The sequence below is a fragment of the Dromiciops gliroides genome, chromosome 1 (genome assembly GCF_019393635.1).
Source record: "Dromiciops gliroides isolate mDroGli1 chromosome 1, mDroGli1.pri, whole genome shotgun sequence".
Classification (NCBI taxonomy): Eukaryota; Metazoa; Chordata; class Mammalia; order Microbiotheria; family Microbiotheriidae; genus Dromiciops; species Dromiciops gliroides.
This window is the reverse complement of record NC_057861.1, coordinates 664916400-664936915: the sequence shown is the minus strand read 5'-3', so window position 1 is coordinate 664936915 and position 20516 is coordinate 664916400. Positions and strand designations below refer to the sequence as shown.

Below are 20516 nucleotides of genomic sequence, written 5' to 3'. Positions count from 1 at the left end.
TCTGTTACTTTTGCTTATAATATTGACATGGGGGTTAGCACATATCGAGGAATTAAGGGATTATTAAAGTTTAAACCGGCCAACTAGATATCAGGAGGGACACACCTAAGAAGTTAAGGGAGATTAAATTCTATAGCAGGAAAGTCAGTTAAGTGCGGCTACTATCAGAGCTCAGGACTATCATTCCAAAAGAAACTTTCCATGGTCAGGTGGTCACCCCACCTAATCTCTATAAAAGCTGTGGCCTTTTTTCAGGTCTGGGAGGAGAACGTTTCTAAGCCATCTCCTTCCCCTGAAGGGAAGCTCTAGGTCACTTTCTCTAAACACCCAAATAAAAGATTATTTTATTCTAATTGGACTATATGCAAGAGTGTAATTCCTTATGCCCAAAGGGCAATAAAGCTGTGCATACCCTTTGACCCAGCAATTCCACTTTTAGGTCTTTTGCCCAAAGAAATCATGGAAGGGGGAAAGGGACCCACATGTACAAAAATATTTATAGCTGCTCTTTACGTGGTAGCAAGGAATTGGAAGTTGAGGGGGTGCCCATCAATTGGGGAATGGCTGGACAAGTTGTGGTATATGAATACAATGGAATACTATTGTGCTGTAAGAAATGATGAGCAGGAAGAGTTCAGAGAAACCTGGAGGGTCTTACATGAGCTGATGATGAGTGAGATGAGCAGAACCAGAAGAACATTGTACACAGTATCATCAACATTGAGTGTTGACCTACTGTGATGGACTATATTCTTCTCACCAATGCAATGGTACAGAAGAGTTCCAGGGAACTCATGATAGAAGAGGATCTCCAAGTCCAAGAAAAAAAAAGAAAGAAAGAACTGTGGAGTATAGATGCTGATTGAACCATATTATTTCTTTTGTTTTGGGTGCTGTTGTTTTTTTTTTTTTCCATTTTGAGGTTTTGCATCACTGCTCTGATTTTTTCTCTTGTAACAGGATTAATGCAGAAATAGGATTAATGTTATTATGTGTATATATATGTGTGTGTATATATCTATATGTATATGTATAGAGATATATAGATATAACCTATATCAGATTACCTGCTGTCTAGGGAAGGGGGGAGGGAGGGAGAAAAATCTGAAATTGTAAAGCTTGTATAAACAAAAGTTGAGAACTATCTTTACATGTAATGGAAAAAATAAAATACCTTATACATTAAAAAAAAAAGAGTGTAATTCTTTACAAAGGATTACCTAAGGACCCCACCACCTATTTCCCCCATAGATGTTTAAGGATATGTTTTATTTCTTGGGATTTGGGAACAGCAAGTGCTATCCTTCCTCACTCAGGAGAGTTTAAGTGAATTGATAGTTTGTTATAGGACACATGCCTCAAGACAGTCCTTTAAAAGTTGCAAAGCACATTCCATATATCATTTGCTCCCCATGAGAACCTTATGATGTAGGTATTATTGTTATCTCCATTTTACAGATAAAGAAACTGAGACTGAGAGAGGTGAAATGACTTGCACAGCTAGTAAGTGTTTGAGGCATGATTTGAACACAGATCTTTCTGACTCCAAGTACAATCTGTCACCCAACCTTTCTCCCTTAGATGGGATGTATATTAGGGTGTTATTTCTTCTCTCTAAGTGAAAAAAAAAGAAGACAACCCCAAACCTACCTAATGGCAGTTGTCAGATGAACTCCCTGGAAAGATATGGATTGGCTAGTATTGTGTAAGTGTTAATTGTTCTCTCTTTTGCCTTTAGTCTTAAAACCAGTTGAAAAGGTCTCTCCCTCTTTTCACAATAATAACTTCATAGATAAATGTCTATCTGGGTCTAACTGGGTCCAAAGCAACTGCCGTCATCAATAAGATCTTCTATACCCTCCCTTGTTAGCTAGCTCTACAGTAAAATGGAGAACATTTCATTCTCATACACTCATTCACCTCAACCAATTACTGTTCTCAAAGATCAAAGTGTTGATAACATTGTACTCCCCCACCAATCACCATCTAGGAATCTCTAAAAAAAGGTCAATAAACCTTTAAGAGCCTACTAAGTGACTGGCACTGTGCTAAATGGCAGGGATAGAAAGGAATAGCCAGCCCCTGCCCTCAGGGAGTTCACAATCTAATCAGAGTAGTTCAGTCATTTTTCAGTCCTGTCCCACTCCATCTGGGGGTTTTCTTGGCCAGACTTGCAAGACTCCATAAATATCTGTGAGAAATATAACTCCAATAACTTCTGGAACTCAGCGTTGGTGATGTGTCAAAGGCTCATTTATAGTCATTCTTGCTAGGCTGGGTCACCCCCTAGTGGAGTGAACAAGGATGCAGGCCTGTTTTAATCTCTTCCCATCCCTAATGGTGATTGGCCCTTCCCCTAGGGTTACAATCTAGGAGTAGGAACTGGCTAATCAAATGCAGCATCCTCATTTTTTCCTGGGAACTTCCAGTGAGAAGTTCTTCTCTATTTGAATTAAGCCCCATTTGTGGATATTAGCATTTGAGTTTCTGCTTCTATTCCACCAACTTTCCCAGGCAGGAAGATCTCTCAATCTGAATACACAGTAATCACCATAGGTATATTCTCAAGCTAGCCCACCAGTGGGTAGTGAGGAGTCAATCCCTCCCCCATTTTCTCACAATATCCAATTAGATCTTCCAATCAAACTCAATTACTCTTTTTTTTTTCTTTAGGAGTCACACAGACCTTTTCTCACTTTGTGAGCCAAGAAAGGGTTAATTAGTTGTTCCGTTCAAAAGCAGAAACTTATTTTCTTCACCATGAGATTTTGCATTGGCATGCCAAACCTGCAAAATGCAGGAAGCTTATCATTTTTTCTTAAAATCTCCAAACTGTTTTTAAATCTTCTGTAAACAGATTACAACTTTATTTTCTGCCCTTCACTCTTATTCCTACATACTTAAACTTTCTTTCATCTCTATTTAGTTAAAGCATCTGAAACTAGCAAAATGGCAGTTAAACCAATATATATTACTAAAACCTCCCCCCCCCCCAAAGTTAGACCCAAGGATTCCCTTTATTAATCTATTACAACATCCAGGTGTTCCCTAAGAACTCCTTGATTGCTTACTGAACAATTTCTGGAAATTGAAGAATCATATACTCACTCTTCTCATCTTGCAGCTCAACCATGTAAGATTGGAAGGATTAATTTCACAGATTAAGAGAGCCTTCACTAACATTAATAACTTAAAAACAACCCATCTTTTACAATGTTCATCCAAGGATATGAAAACATAGCAGAGAAGTTACATTCCAGTGCCTAATTCAGACTCTGAATAATTTACAATGCAGATATCCTGCAGTCACATTCCAACCTCCGGAACCTTCCTTTTGGTTTAGAAACAGCTTTATGGGCTACAACCAAAAACTTATTTTTTACACAAGTATAATGCTCTGACAGACACATAACTGACACACATAAAACCTAACGGCTGTGGGATCTTTTTTATCTTTCTTCCCCTGGGTGCGGCTCCTACTGACCCAATTTCCCAGCTTCCTTCTCGAGGGGCTAGAATAGGAAGTGCTCTTTCCTGGGGAAAAGACTTTCCCCCCATTTACTTTTGAATCTTTATCTCATCCTGCCTAATTTCCTGGGGGGTTCTCATGGCCCCAAACTCTTCAGGATACCTCATAGTCCGAAATTCCCGGCAGAATCCCTGATCACCAAGGCATTACTAGATACCCCTTTCGTTCTGGCTTTGGTCTGTGCACAGAATTCACCTGATCATCTTGGATTCAATTTCCTTTTCCCTGGGCACAGTTACCACCATCCCCAATACACCAGTGCTCCCAGCATTCACATAATCACCAAAAAGTTTCACAACTCCCTAGGCTGGCAGAATGCAGAAACAAGGAAGGACTATCAAGGTCTGAAGGACGGATGATTTCAACAGGACAAGTCTTTCCTCCCACAAAGTCCTACAGGCCTCATCTGTCTTCTGTCCCAGTTTGGGTGCCAAGTTGTCAGAAATAAAAATGCTGGACTTTTCTTTTTGGTGAATACATGAAGGCTTTATTACATTGTTGCAAGAAAGGGCACGCACTATAAAGGTTCCTCCCCTCTTTGACTCATTGGTTGAGGATTAGGAGATGTACAATCTTTTCGGAATGCCTCTCTCTACATATTTCCCTTTAACATTATCTCCCCTCCTGTTACATATATCACATGTTTGAAAATGGTGCTAGTCTCCACCTTTGGAGTGTTGGCAGTTAATATACATAAGCTAATTAAGCAAGCACAGTACAAAATAGCTTTAACCTTTGTCACACTTGGACTAGCTGGACCACTGGCCTTGAAGTTTACTTCTATATCTACTTTTAGGCACATGCAAAACTATCTTTTAGCCTTGAGGCCCCTTCCTGCAATCCTCCTTTCTTACCCAGACTCCCTCCCTGTCTTGTTTTCTGGGATAACAGCATTTTTCTGGTGGAGGGCCTTTATTTCATTTCTCTCAAGTAGATTAAAGCAAATAGAGGTTAAGTGATTTGCCTGGTCACACAGCTAGATTTGAACTCAGAGGAGTCTAGACTACACATAAAAAGAAGCTGAAAAGGGAAGGAAGGATAACAACAGAGTGGGGGGGGGGATGATGAAGTCCTGCAGCCAGGGTAGAAAATGATCTGAAGAGTTAAGAGTTACAAAGTTTATTTTATCTTGACTTTGGGGAGATCATTAAGTCCAGAAGAACAGCTGGATGGGAAATGATGAGGTGAATGCCCTGAGTGCCCTTCTGGGGAAATTAGCAGACAGCAAAAGGGATAAAAAAAACCGCAATTATAAAAACATCTTTTATGTATTTAATTTTAGACTGTGAGCTCCATGAAGATAGGAAACTGGATTTAATCTTCCTTAGGTATTCCTCTTTCAAGAATCACAACTCTCCAATTAGAATAAAGATAGTCTTTTATTTGGGTGCTTTGCGAAAGTGACTAAGAGGGAAGTCTTCCCTTCAGGGGAGGAAATAGCTTGGAGATATCTTTCTCCTCAAATGGAGGAAAGGCCAAAGCTTTTATAAAGGATAGATGGGGGTGACCACCTGGCAATGGAAAGATACTTTTGGGGGTGGGATGGGAAAGACTTTTGAAGTTATCTCTGTCCCCCGGTGCTGCCCCAGGTCTATAGAATTTTATCTCCTCTTACGTCTTAGGTGTGTCTGGTGTCTTGCAATCTAGTTGGCCAAACTAAGCTTTAATACTCCCTTAATTCCTCAATATGTTCCAAACCCCATGGCAATATTTAATAATACTCTGCACAAAGGGACTTAGTGACAGCCTTTTATCAAAAAACACCTTATTGCATGTAGGTTTGCCATTTAACTGTCTTTTTTTTCATGTCTGTGGGTGGGTTTGTGTCTACTTCAGAAAATAGAACCCAAGAGGGCAGAGGACACACCTTTTCTTTAAAAAAAAAAAAACCTCCACTTGTTTCTAAACATTTGTTAGAAAGTGAACTTCAATCAACTTTTCCATGCTTCTATTTTCTTCCCTTCAATTCTATGTGATAACCAAACTAGTCTACTAGTCATTTCCTATCCTGCATCTGAACATGCCATCCTCTTACTGTTTGGACTGACAGTCCTAACCATTGAAATCTCTCCCCATCAGTCGAAGGGCTTTGGGACACTTCCTGTATGAAGCCCCTGCATCATCCTCAGCTCTTCCTTCTTAGATCTTGACTTCACTTATGACCTTTTTTATTCTTATAGCTGACTTTTATAGTGTAAAGTCTGTAATTTCCTCTTAATTCTAGTACCTTTTCTCTGTGGATTAGCTCCAGTTTAGCCTGTCTAGAGCTTATTTGTATGTTTAGTATGGTCAGCTCCTAGACCAAGCTACTCTGGTTTTTTTTTTGTTTTTTTTTTTAAGTGAGGCAATTGGGGTTAAGTGACTTGCCCAGGGTCACACAGCTAGTAAATGTCAAGTGTCTGAGGCCACATTTAAACTTAGGTACTCCTGAATCCAGGGCCGGTGCTTTATCTGACCAAGCTACTACTCTTAAAGAGCAAGTGTCAATTGAAATACAATAAAGCTGGTTCAGGGCCTCGCCCTAGTGAATGAGAAAAAACTCAGGAAAAGAGACAAAGGAGTTTATTGTAGCAACCCAAGGAAAAAGAGTTTGAACACTGCCAGGGAAGGCATTTCAAACCATGCACTCTGCTTTTATAGACAAGTTTTGCAATAAAGGAGTGACAATCCTGCCAACTCAGCTCCTCCTATATTACCTCATCATAGGGAGAAGAGATCTGGTGATATGCCCATTCCTTCAAGCGGTCTAGCATATGCTCATACTCTAAACAAGGTTTTCAAATGGAGTCCCTTAGACTGACTCAGCACAAATTTCAATAGATTGTCTTTTACCTATCTTTGCATCCCAGCACTCAGTCTGGTGCCTACCACGAATCGGGGCACTTAAATATTTACTGACTGCTGAACCAGGCTGACTCCAAATCCAGTCCTCATTCCTACCCCACTGTTTCTCAGCTTTTTCTCAGTTTTGTTTTTTCTCAATTTGTTTCTTCATGAATTCAGTTGGTTTAAGTATCTCTAAAGTCCCTTGCAATTTAACACCCTTTAAGCCAGTGGCATTAAAAAAAAATAATCCTTACAGTACATTTGTGCTAGAAGGCATAAGATCGTGGACAGAACACAGAACTATGAATCAGAATATCTGGGCTGCACTCTTAAGTATCTTGGTGGCAGAACAATAATGCCAGGCTTAGTGTCCCGTTTTCAATTCAACAAGGATTATTAGATAAAATTGCTTCGAAAGAGCTAGGAAACACAAGTTTAAAGTACCACAAAATTTAGCCTTAAATTCTTAAGAAAGGTGGGTCTTACTTGAACAAAAAGGAAACAATGTAATTCTACTAAAGAAACTCATTAGCTTTGTAATACTGTATAGAAAAGGCAAGACTCAATACACAATACATACAATATTTGAATGAATGCCCTCTTGGGTCAGGAGGAGAGAAAGGATCTAGGACTTCCTGGCATTTACACTATATTTTCAAGGGGCAGTCTTACCCTACCCAGGGCGTTGGAGAAGTAGAAAAGGGCCCAGGGCCCAGGGCCCAGGCCCCTTTGAGGGCTACAGTATGGAGAGGGTGTTGTGATAAGAGAATTTTAGGCTTAACTGTATTACTCCCTTTTCTTTCACAACCTGACTAATGTGAAGATGTTTTGCATGACTGCACATGTATGACTTATATTGAATTGCTTGATTTCTTAGGGAGGGGTGAGGAGGGAGGGAGAAAGAAAATTTAGAACACAAAGTTTAAAAAAATGTGAAAAAAATTTTTTACATGTAACTTGGGGAAAAGTCTAAATAAATTAATTAATTACACAGAAAAATATCCCTGTATTGCTCCCATTCATTTTATATAACTAGCTAGGGTCTGCAAAATCGAGCTAAGATATTCAATTATGGGTATTAACTGGTTAGTTTGCAAATTCCAGCTTGAGGCATCAGATATATTTAGTTTTACCTGATACAGATCTTCTGCATTCTGTAAAATTCCATTGCATCCATCCTGCCTATGTAACCAAAACCTATATAACTTAAAACTGCTACTCAGGACTCACTGATTTTTATACAAACTGTGTCTAACTCTGACAGTGATAAACTAGTTTCTCCATATCTCTGCATTAGTACCTTGGTAGCTAAGTAAACATGGATGATTTTTGTTGTCACGTGGTTTCAGGGGCAGGAGGGGAGGAAGCTGGTGGTGAATTTCCACACCTGTAATTTGAAACCCTCACGAGAGCCCACTATTACTGGGTAAATGGACATAATCATACAAGGCTGCATTTATTATAAATATCTGGTAGTTAAAATAAATAAAAAAAGATGGCTAAAGATTCCTCTCCAGCCCTTCCCCCTCCCCCGTTTCTTGACTTGTAAAAAGAAGGAATTGAGTCAGATCAACTCTAAAACCATAGCCCTTTGTCTAGGGGTGGCCTTAAGCCTTCCTATCTCTCATATGCAGACAAAATGAAACTGCTGGCATCCAACAAAGATCGGGCTCCAGTTTGTCTTCAGGGTCCCCTCCCCATTCCTTACGAAGCTGAAGTCTTCCTGCCTTACCGGCTTCCTTCAAGTGCAGCTAAAACCCCAGCTTCTGCAAGAAGCCTTTTCCAATCCCTCTTAATTTTAGAGCCTTCCCTCCCTCTGTTGATTATTTCGAATTGATCCTGTCTATAGCTTGTTTGCAGTTACTTGTATGTCGTTTCTTCCATTAGAATGTGAGCACTTTGAAAGCAGATAATTATCTTCTGCCTTTCCTCCCCTTGTATCCTCAGCCCTTAGAAGCCGACGGTTAATAAATGTTTATTTATAGACCAACTAGAAAAGCTTGCCGCAAGTCCACGCTGCCTGTGCAACACATGCCCTGCAACTCAGGGATTTAGTTCCCGGACTAGGGTTAATCCAAGGCTGCTTGGCACTGCTCATAAAGGTTCCCCATTAGAGAAAACCAGCGTTCTTGCCTCGAGAAAAGAGCCAGGGCCCTTTCTCTCTCTGCTCAATGCCCATCTCCGCCTCCGCCTCCTTTTCAGAATCCACAGATCTCGAAGTACATTCCTCCTTCAATCTGGGCACCAAGCTCTGCCGCCTGCCTTCCAGATGCCAGACCACTTCCCCTCCGGGTTTGAGCATTCCTCCCTCCCTCCTCTTATCCTTTCCTCTTCTCTCCCAAATGATCGTTCTTCCCCCATGGCTGGGGGGTTCTATTCCTTCCTACCCCTACTCTCAGTCTTATCTTTCCTTCCCCCTCCCATACAAGGAGCTAGATCCTCGCTCCCCCCCGCCCCCCCCCCTTAGAGATTAGAGGTCAAAGTCGGAAGCCCAGAATCTCAGTGCGGGAGGGGGAACCGCCGGCTGGAGCAAGGTACCATTCGCCCTGGGAGTAGGGGAATGGGAAAGTAGGGGGAGACCAGGGGTGAGGGCTAGGAAAGGAGGTGAGGGGACCCAAGGGATGCAGTCAGTATTCCTACCTGGGCAGGAACAAGAGCTGGGACACGCCCTGCCCTGGGGATGCTCATTCCACTCCTGAGGCTGCGCCTTCCCGGACTAGGGGGTCAAGTCACAAATGCTGGGGGCGGCGCTCTAGCCGCTGGCTCTCATCCTTGCCCCCCGCCGCCCCCAGCCCCCCGCCAGTCTGCCAGCCAGCCAGCCTGCCTGCCTACCCTCCGGTAAGTCGACAGGAAAGAGGAAAGAAAAACGAAATGAGGGAGAGGCGAATAGTAAAACCGGATCACGTGAGCCGAGCTAGTTTGCAGGTCGCTCTAGGCGCGGGCTAGATTTTCTTTTCCTTTTATTTTTATTTATTTCATTAAATATTTCCCAATTACATGTAATTTTTTTCAACAATAAATATTATTTAGAATTTTGAGTTCCAAATTCTCTGCTTCCCTCTCGCCCTTCCCCGCTCGAGAAGGCAGGCAATCTGATATCGCTCATCTATGGGAAGTCACGAGAAACATATTCCCATATTAGCCATGTAGTGAAAGAAAATACAAACAGAATAAAACAATAGAAATAAAGTTTCTAAAAAGTATGCTGCATTCAGAGTTCATCAGTTCTCTCTGCAGGTGGCTAGTATTTTCATCATGTTCAGTTGTTTCAGTGGTTTCATGACCCCATTTGGGGTTTTCTTGGCCAAGATACTGGAATGATTTGCCATTTCCTTCTCCAACTCATTTTACAGATGAGGAACTGAGCAAAGAGTGTCAAGTAACTTACCCAGGGTCACACAGGTAGTGTCTGAGGCTAGATTTGAACTCGGGAACATGAGTCTGGCATTCTATCTATACCCTTCCACCTGGCTGCTCCACTTCACCTTACGTCCTTTGGAATTGACTGATCGCTGTCTTGATCAGAGTAGCCAAGTCTTTCACAATTGCTGTTTCTGTGTACAATGTTCTGGTTCTGCTCAATTCACTTTGTATCTGTTCATACAAATGTTTCCAGGTTTTGGGGCATACCTTTAATTTCCATTTCTTTGCCGGACCAGGAGAAGGGGTAGGGCTTTGGCTGGAATTTAGAGGGCAAAAATGAAAAACTGAGTTTGGGGCCTAATTGGCTAGAGAGAAGCTACCCATTGTAGCCTGAGGGTTGAAAGTCATCCAAAAGGAAATCAGAAAAAGTAGGGAAGGCTAGAGCAGAACTGCTCAGGCTAAGTGGCCAAACCAGAGAGGTACTTAACCTTAACCTTGTTTGTATCTGGTGAAAGTCTATGTGGACTTCTCAAAATAATGTTTTTTAAATGTATGAAATTAAATACATAGGATTATAAAGGAAACTATTATGTTGAAATAGTTATCAAAATGCTAAAAAAAAAAACCCCTACCTAATTCATGGAGCCTCTGAAATCTATCCATTAACCCTCTGGGAGTCCTTGGACCCCAGATTAAGAACCTACTAGCTAAAGGATCACTATCACACAATTTGGTAACAACTAAATTTATTTGCTTCAGAATTATTATGAAGTGAATAAATTCACATTAATCTAAAATGTAGTTTGGAATGATTTGAGCAAAAAATGCAAGTCTTCGGAACATACATATGCACATTTGGTATTGTTGACTATAGGTTAGGTGCTTATTTTTTAAAAGTTAAAGTTTGTTCCGAACATTGGAAGAAAGTGAAGATTAATTTAAAAAACTTCAAATCGATTTTGAAGAGGTGATTGAATAATTATAATGGCTGACTTTTACATCACACTTTACAAAAGGGCTTTCATCACAGCTACCCTGAAAATATTATTAGTTTTAAATTTAACCACCAGATAGCACTGATAGACACTGGTGACTTCCTTACTTACCCTGAAAGTTTGTGTGTTTCCTGCTGGGTAGAAATGTTTGTTTAGTAAGTGCTATACTCTTCATGGTTATCAGAAGAGTTTGAGACTTTCTATCCTTCATCTCCAACTCTCACTCAGGGTGGTGGTATTACATTTTAAATGTATCTATTAGAATTTATTTCAGAGCCCCTGCCTCCTTTTGGACATTCTGATTTCAGTGATCCCTAGTCAGTAACCATAGGATAACAGAGTTGGTTTCTATCATATATCCAGTCACATGCTAAAATGCTATACATGTAATTTGAATTGATAATTAATTTATGAAATTATGAAATGGGGGCAGGCACGATGAGCTCTTTGGATACTCGTTGGCAAAGATCACAATTGGCTATGGGAAACAGCAACATTCACACTTTAAACACAGAGGAGATGGGGGCAAAAAAAACCATAAAGAGGACTTGTGCTACAGGAAATGACAAACAGGATGATCCCCGAAAAACCTTGAAAGACTAATGAACATTGATGTATAGTGAAGTGAGCAGAGCTGAGAGGACATTGTGCATAGTGACAACAGTATTGTTCAATGAGCAATTGTGAATGACTTAACTACTCTCAGCAGTGCAATGATCCAAGACAATCCCAAGGAACTAATGAGGAAGCTTACTATGCACCCCTATAGAAAGAACTGATAAAAAGAATACTTGTGGAGTATACATATATAACCTGATTTCGATCTTGTGGAGGGGGGAGGAAAGGGAGGGAGAAAAATTTGGAACTCTAAATCTTATGAAAATGAATGTTGAAAACTACCTTTACATGTAAATGGAAAATAAAATAGTACCTATCTTACTTGTATAGGCAAATAAAGGAGCTGGCAGAAAAAAAAATTAAGAAGCTTTGGAAGGATTTACATGAACTGATGCTGACTGAGAGGAGCAGAACCAGGAGAACACTGTACACAGTAACAGCAACATTGTGTGATGAACAATGGTGATAGATTTGGCTCTTCTCAGCAGTGCAATGATCCAAGACAATTTCTTTTTTTTTTTTAATGTATGAGGTATTTTATTTTTTCCATTACATGTAAAGATAGTTCTCAACTTTTGTTTATACATGCTTTACAATTTCAGATTTTTCTCCCTCCCACCCCTCCCTCCCCCCTCCCCTAGACAGCAGGTAATCTGATATAGGTTATATCTATATATCTCTATACATATACATATATATATATACACACACACATATATATATACACACATAATAACATTAATCCTATTTCTGCATTAATCCTGTTACAAGAGAAAGAATCAGAGCAGTGATGCAAAACCTCAAAATAGAAAGAAAAAAAACCAACAGCACCCAAAACAAAAGAAATAATATGGTTCAATCAGCATCTATACTCCACAGTTCTTTCTTTCTTTTTTCAAGACAATTTCAAAGAACTCAGGATAGAAAATGTTCTCAACATCCAGAAATAAGAACTGTGGATTATGAATGCATATTGAACCATACTGTTTCTACTTTTCGGCTGTTTTTTTCCTTCTTTTTTGAGGTTTTTCCCTTATGTTCTGATTCTTCTTTCACAATATGACTAATGCAGAAATATGTTTAATGTGATTGTACATATATAACTTATATCAGATTGCTTTCCATCTTGGGGAGGAGGGAGGGAAGGGAGGGTGGGAGAAAAATTTGCAACTAAATATCCTATGAAAACAAATGTTGAAAACTGTCCTTACATGTAACTGGAAAATAATAAAATACTTTTATTAAAAAAAAACAAACCCATAAAGACAAAGACAAAAATGGCAAAGTGGGAAGGGATACAAAGGCAGACAGTGATATGGAGAGAGGAGATGGATTGAGGAAGGTAATGTTAATATGAATATACGGATCACCTGGATTTGATAGAGGTACCCTATTATCCAAATGGATTTTATGAGACCCTGGAAAATGCCCTTTGGCTAAAACTTCAGGCTGAACCCAGATAGCTAGCAGGTAAGTCCCTATTTACTAACCTCTCCCCAAGGGAGTAAACAAATCAAAATGCCCCTTTTGACTAAACTTCAACTAATGAGTCCTTAATCACTATCTTCTTTCCCCCAAAGAGTAAATAAATAGATTTTATTGTTCTCCTTAGCAAATATCTAGACATCCTTGTCCTTGGTAAAAGCTGCCTGTTATAGTATTTGCTTTAGGTTAATTTGTATCATGCTAATAAAACTGACATCACCTTGTAACCAGTGAGCAGAGAAAACCTTATATACCCTCAGAAAGAGGGAGTCCTTGGGCTCTCTTGGGAGGGGAGACTCCATACATGATCATATGTTATTTTTTTCTTCTTGGGACAAAATATTAAATTGATATTATGTTTTTTCTGTCTGTCTCTGATCTGGTTTTGTCTTGTAGGAGATATTAAATTCTATGATCTGATTCTTAACCATGTTTGCTGATCTGTTTATATATATATATATAATATGTTTGGTGAGGCAATTGGGGTTAAGTGACTTGCCCAGGGTCACACAGCTAGTAAGTATTAAGTGTCTGAGGTTGGATTTGAACTGAGGTCCTCCTGACTCCCCGGCCAGTGCTCTATCCACTGTATCACCTAGCTGCCCCTGATCTGTTATATTTTGTAGGAGGACAGGTATGGGAACAAATTGTAGGAGATATTATAAGATATTATAATTTATCTGATCTGTTTATTTATTTGTTTGTAGGAGACAGGCAGATACAAAAACTATATTTTAATATTCAACAGTAGGTAGTTTGGGAAAGGGGGGGGAGAGGAGGCAGAGAAATCATTCATGTAACCATGGATTAGAGTTGGAAGCATTAGGCAGCATGGACCTGATGAAAGAGTGCTGGGGTTTGGGTGTAGGACTTTGAGGTTTCATTTTTGTAAGTTTTTTGGGGAAACAGATCAACTCCTATCTGTGCCACCTAGGGGCTAGTTCATTAACATATGCATCTCGAAGTTATGAGTAAAACGTAAAAGTCATCAGACAAAGTTATTGGCACTTTTTAAATGCTGTACTGGTCTGGAGCTGTGAAGGTCTGGAATTTACATATTATAGGACCAGAAACCTTGACAAACAGCACCTAGATAACTTCTGCTGATTGATCACATATTACCGCAATGTGAATATTATTTAATATATGATACAATTTGCAAATGGTCCTTCCTTTGATTTTGGGGATGGTTTGTACATGACTTTTAGGTTTTCCTTGTTTCTTTATACTGGCTACTTATAAACCTACTTATTAAATGTATGTATGTAAAAAATATATATATAATAAAACTATATACCATATAGAACTACTTACTATACTTACTATATACTACACATATTCTATGACTATATTGTTGGGAGAGACCAAGACAAGATACATTTTTTTTGGGGGGGGGGCAATGGGGGTTAAGTGACTTGCCCAGGGTCACACAGCTAGTAAGTGTCAAGTGTCTGAGGCCGGATTTGAACTCAGGTACTCCTGAATCCAGGGCCGGTGCTTTATCCACTGTGCCACCTAGCCGCCCCCGACAAGATACATTTTTAACGCATCAGTTTTGCTCTTAACAAAGAATCAATATGTAAATAAGCAGTACTGAATATCTGTATAACACAACATATGATAATAAATATTTATCTACCAATTGACTGAGAGCTTATCACTCTCCTAAACTTGTCCCCCACCCAATTCTAGGCAGTATATAATCTGAGTCCTCTCTTCAGTATGAAAAGAAGAGTAATGTACACAATGACACAATTACAGAATTTGAAAGTTGGAAGGGGCCTCTGTGGCCATCTAGTCCAACTCATAGAGGAAAGGAATTTCCATTATAATATACCCAACCAGTGGTCATTCACCTTCTACTTGAAGACCTACAAGGAGGGGGAGCCCAGCATTTCTTTTTTTTTTTTTTTGTGGGGCAATGAGGGTTAAGTGACTTGCCCAGGGTCATACAGCTGGTTAGTGTCATGTGTCTGAGGTCACATTTGAACTCAGGTCCTCCTGAATCCAAGGCCAGTGCTTTATCCACTGCGCCACCTAGCTGCCCCCAAGCCCAGCATTTCTTAAGGGAGTCCATTCTACTCTAGGACAACTCGTGAAGAAAGTTTTCTCCACATCAAGTCTAAATTTGCCTCTTTGAAACCTCTACCTATTGATCTTGGTTTTATCCTCTGGGATAGAAAGAAAAGAGTTTGTCCCTTTCTCTGCCCTTGAAACACTTGAAGATAGTTATAATGTCCCCTGTAAGTCTTCTCTTCTACAAGTGAAGAATCTCAACTTTATTCTACAGATTTTCTTATGGGTGGGTCTCCAGTCTGTTCACCATCCTGATTTCCCTTTTCTGGATGTAATCCTGTTCATGAGTATCTTCCTAAAATGAAGTCCTTAGAACTGAGACATGACTTCCTTCTTCAGGTTTCATGTGGCTTCTCTTCCCACAATCCTTTAGGATGTGAGGGGCTATCTTGTCAATCAAAATCAGGCCCTCTCCCAGTCCCAAGGTCAGGAGGAAAAACTCCCCAAGAAACTGAGGAGGAAAACCTTGGAAAACCTCTACCTGAAAGCATCTCTAGTCTTTTGGTCTTGATGATGGTTGGATTAGGTCTGGCCAAGGCAGTGTTGCCAATGGCTCCATTTCCTCACTTCTTATTCCATTTGAAATACCTTTGTAAACACTAGCACTCTGGTTTCCAAACGCACCACTCAAATGAAACTGACTCTTAGAAAGAACTTTACCGATGTTCTTCTTTTTTTTTGGTGAGGCAATTGGGGTTAAGTGACTTGCCCAGAGTCACACAGCTAGTAAATATTAAGTGTCTGAGGCTGAATTTGAACTCAGGTCCTCCTGAATCCAGGGCCACCTAGCTGGCCCCTACCAATGTTCTTTTAACTGTTAAGTCCATTTACCTTAGTCCTAATTCTATTTGACTTCCCTGCAGTTTGACACTGTGGACTAGAAGTTTCTTCTCGATGTTCTTTTCTCCTTTAGCTTCTGAGACTCTGTTCTCTCTTGATTCTTCTCCTTCCTTCCTCTGTAACTTATTTTTTAATCTCCTTTCCTATATAATCACCCATATTCTACCTCCTATGATTGTTATCTAAGCTGTATCTTTGGCCCTACTATTAACTTGTCTATACGATATGTCTCTAAATAACCAAACTCATTAGCCCCCATAGATTCAAATCTCATTTCTATGCAGACAACCCCCAGATTTACACACCCAGTTCTCCTCTCTCTCCTGAGCTCCAGTCTTCACATCGTTAATTGCTTATTGGACATTCTGAACTGGTTGTCTTGTTAACATCTCAAACTCAACATGCCCAAAACATTTATCTTTTCCTTGAAATCTATCTCTCCTCTGAACTTCTCTATTTCTGTCAAGGATGCCATCATCCTTCCAGTCACCCAGGTATAACCCAATGGCTAAAACCCAATGCCTCATGCTTGTGTGAGGAGAGACAGGAGAGGTTCTCTCTCTTGGTTTTCTTCTATTCTCTTGTGGTTCCTCAAGCTCTGCAGTCACTTTGGGCACTTCTGGGTCCCAGTTTTGAAAGAGAAAATGGACAATGACAACCTACTTCAAGTTGTTGGAGGGAAAATAAGACTCTGGGAAGAAGCTGACATAAAAGAACCTTGCAGTATACAACATGTCTCTATCTTTAGCTAAGCTGGGATTTCTTGACTGAACTAAGTTATCTCATTTGTTGTTGTTGTTGCAGGGCAATGAGGGTTAAGTGACTTGCCCAGGGTCACTCAGCTACTAAGTGTCAAGTATCTGAAGCTGGATTTGAACTCAGGTCCTCCTGAATCCAGGGCCGCTGCTTTATCCACTGGGCCACCTAGCTGCCCCCAAGTTATCTTACTTTCACTGGAAGCTGATAAAGATTTTCCTATGTATACTTTCTCTGATTTCTGTTTTGCTATCAAATTGGATAAATGGTGTTTCTTTGCTATCTGCTATATGTGTATTCATTGTAGAACTGGTATGTAGGGGGAAGGAAGTCCAGGTTTAGATATAAAGCTTGGGGTCCTTCTTTACTCAATAAATAGATGACCAGAAGTTTAGCTTGAACCTGAAAAATCACATCCCCTAGATTAACAATATTTAAGGGAGCAGATAGATATGATTGTAGCCCAGTACCCTCTCTCCCTGAGGAGAGCAAGCAAAGTGATGAGCCTCTGTTCTCCACTTCCTGCTTCTCCTCCTGGCAGGAAATAGTCTCCTTTAGAGAAGAGGCGAGAGATATCTATCTATTCTACCTCCCTTCAAGCCATACAATGACACCCCCATGCTACTCATCTGGAACAACATTATTGTGCAGCTTCATGATTTCAGAGTCATCTTCCACTCCTTATGTATGCTTGCAATCCATTTCTTTTTCCTTTTTTGTAGTCATTTTCTACAACCCTGAGCAAAGATCTGCCAACATGGCAGGCTAGTATATCCTCAAACCCAATGTAGCTCATGATCTGTGGTAACTGTCCACGTTTCTACTCTCATTGACAAGTTGGTCCCCAGAATGTGGCTGTTACATCCTCATGGTGGTCTAAGGTTAGCCCTGGGGAATCATGAGGTATCTTTTCTAGTGCTCTATTGTTCACCACTCCACCACTCCTACCCTCACCCCTGTATATTTCTCCCTGTGATTATTTGATTATTATATATTTTGTAGTATATATATTTAATTATTGGATATTTGTTATTTGATGTCAATTAGGCTGATTTAATTAGCTTTTAGAATGAGATATTTTACTAAAGCGGTATAGTATGAAGTATAAATATACAGTATAAGGTGATAGAAGACATAAATTCCCTCAAAATACGTGATACCCTCTCTTAGCAGTATATGCAGAATGCAAGGGAAGCTATGCTCAAGCTTAGACAGTGACGGTCAAGGGATAACAGATCCTGGAAAACCTTTTGCTAGAGTCCTCAAGATGTTTCCATAGGTATAGTATAGCTTTCTACTGGACTCTTTGAAGAGCCTTGAATCTGCTTTTGTCATGTCAACCACTCTGTCTTTGGCTCCTGATGCAGACACTGCTGCCAGCTGCTGCTGTCCAGGGAGACACTGCTAGGATGCCAATGAAAAAGTGCAAATCCTCCAACTTTCCAAAGTTAACAAGGTATTCCTCTAGTTAAGAGGAGGGGAATAGGAGGATGAGGCTGAGTGATTAATTAAAAATTGCTTGGTTTTCAGGGGTTTCACTGGCATGACTACTTATGCTGGCAAATTCTTGAATACCTACCAATTCTAATTCTTGGCTTTGTACAGGCCTCACTGGATATTTACCAAGTTCTTTGACCAATTCAGAAAGACTTTTACTTGATCAATAATTTTTTTCCCATTTGATTTAAAGACTGCGACTGATTGATTGAACAGAGAATTATTTATCTTACCTAATTAGGTATCAGAGACTAGCATTTTGACATAAATATTTTGATAAATGAGGTGGGATGATTTTTATTGATTTACTCAATTGATGCTCACCCTTATACTTTTATCCTCCTTATGTTCTCCGTTTTTCTGTCCTCCTCAAACATCCTTTCTCCAATTAAATTAAACTTCTTAGTCCTTCATGCTCAAGCCCCATCTCTGCTCCTATGAACTCTCTCCTATTCTATTTAACCCCTTCAACTTCCTTATTCCCTAATCCTTTTCAACATCCGCATGTTCCTCAAAACCTTCATGCCTGCATCCCTTTCAATCCTCCACTCACTATTCCTCTCAATCCCTTCCATTCCTTTTAATTCCAATCTTTCTCCCAATTTCCCTATTGTCTTCTATTTTCCCCCATCATCCTATACTTAACTCTCTGTCCCTACATAATCAATAACTACCTTGTTCCTCTGAAATCCTCCATCTCACGGTGCTCCTTAACCCCATTACTGAGCTTTTTATCTTCTTCAAATTCCCTCATTCTTCCATTTTCTGCAAGTTTCCTTTTCCTGTTACCCTTAAAATGCTTCATCTCCCATCTTTGATCCTGCTATCCTCCTCAAATTCCCAATCATTCTCAGTAGTTCTTCTTCTTTTTTTTTTTTGGTGGGGTAATGAGGGTTAAGTGGCTTGCCCAGGGTCATACAGCTAGTGTCAAGTGTCTGAGGCTGGATTTGAATTCTGGTCCTCCTGAATCCAGGGCCAGTGCTTTATCCACTATACCACCTAGCTGCCCCCCTCACTCACAGTACTTTAATAAAATTTTGGAAACTGAGTCATTGAGTCTTGTAATTCTTTGGGACACCTCATGATCAATCTGATCAATTAAATCCACCCCCCACATCACTGTTATTATCTACATTTTGCAGGTGAGGAAACTGAAACAAACAAAGGTTAAGTGATTTCCTGAGGTTCACAGAGCTAGTAAGTATCTGAGGCCACATTCGAACTCAAGTGTTCATGACTCAGGGCCCAGCATCCTATTTACTTAGCGCTCTTACTTCTGTGTCTTGGCAACCTTAATGGGGGCAGCCAGGCGGCAGAGTGGATTGAGCACTGGCCCTGGAGTCAGGAGGATGCAAGACATTTGGAACTACTGACTGTGGGATGCTGGGCAAGTCATTTAACCCCGAATGCCTCATACGTCTGGGGTTTCTCCAATCGTCTTGCCACTGAACCCGGATGGCTCTGGAGAATGAGGCTGGTGACTTTGAACAGCCCTTCCTCACTTAAATCCAATTCAGTGCAAGTCACAGCACCTCACGATGTCAGTGGTCCTCTTTGGGAACGAAGGAAGAACAACAGAAACCTTAACATCTTTTCTTCTCAGGTGCTACCTCCTACAACGGGCCCTTCCTGATCACTCTGGCCGTAACTCCTCACCCATTTCTCAGATTCCCTTACGCATGTTTATGTTGTATCCCCCCAGTAGGATGTAAACTGCTTGAGAGCAGGACTATTGTCTCTCTATCCCCAACCCCGAGGAAGCAGCAGCGAAGTAGTAGGAAGCCTTGGATCGAGAGAGACCTGGGTTCTAGTTCTGCTTTTTGGATACATTAGCTGTGTGACTCTGGGCGGGTCACTTAACGTTTAAGTGCAGTATTAAACTATCTAAGAGGTTAAGTGGCAGAAAGGGTGCAGATTTGGATCAGTAGCGGGAGTTTCCTCATTTGGGAATTCCCCATCAATGAAATCACCACAGGCCCATTCCTTATCTCCAGCCTTAGCACCGAACCTTCCTTACACACGTTCATTGAATTGAATCCCTCATAGGATCATAGCTTTAAAGCTGGAAGGAGCCCTCGGAGATCTTCAAGTCCAACACCCCCCCCCCCCCCCCAATTTTACGGTTGAGGAAAATGAGGCCCAAAGAAGTTAAGTGACTTGCCCAGGGTCACACGGTTAATGTTTCAGTTTCCTAGTCACAAACCCACTCCTTTGAACACTCATTCTCCTCAATTCTTTTCCCCAAGCTGTTTTTACCTAATCCTTGGTCATCCCCATTACTATTCATCCTCGAGCTCCTAGTCAGGGAACCTTCCTCCATCACCACTTGCCATCTCCAGATCCCCGCCCCCTTCACAATCCGAATACCTATGTCCGGTTAGTTTAGTGGGGGGTCGTGGGATTGGCAACCACATCCGCCAATAGGTAGAGAGCTTTTTACAACTCAGCCTCAAGTTCACCAATCAGCACGAAGAGGTGTGTCCTCTGAATGAGGATTGGTGCTCCTAGAGAGGAACTAGAGAAGAGGTAGA

The 20516-nt window shown here is 40.6% G+C and overlaps 1 protein-coding gene across 6 annotated transcripts in view; it reads right to left on the bottom strand.

Moving 5' to 3' along the window:
- PGAP4 (post-GPI attachment to proteins GalNAc transferase 4) overlaps positions 1–20317 on the bottom strand; it is a 46056-nt gene extending 25739 nt beyond the window's left edge. For 4 of the 6 annotated variants that reach the window (XR_006354138.1, XM_043977348.1, XM_043977347.1 and 1 more), the window contains exon 1: positions 8996–9173. The gene's annotated coding sequence lies outside the window, so the exon portion shown is untranslated. Of the gene's footprint in view, positions 1–8995; positions 9174–20241 lie in introns of those variants that run through there. The other 2 variants (XM_043977350.1, XM_043977352.1) reach the window with 2 other exon arrangements.
- Between the last annotated feature and the right edge of the window lie 199 nt (positions 20318–20516).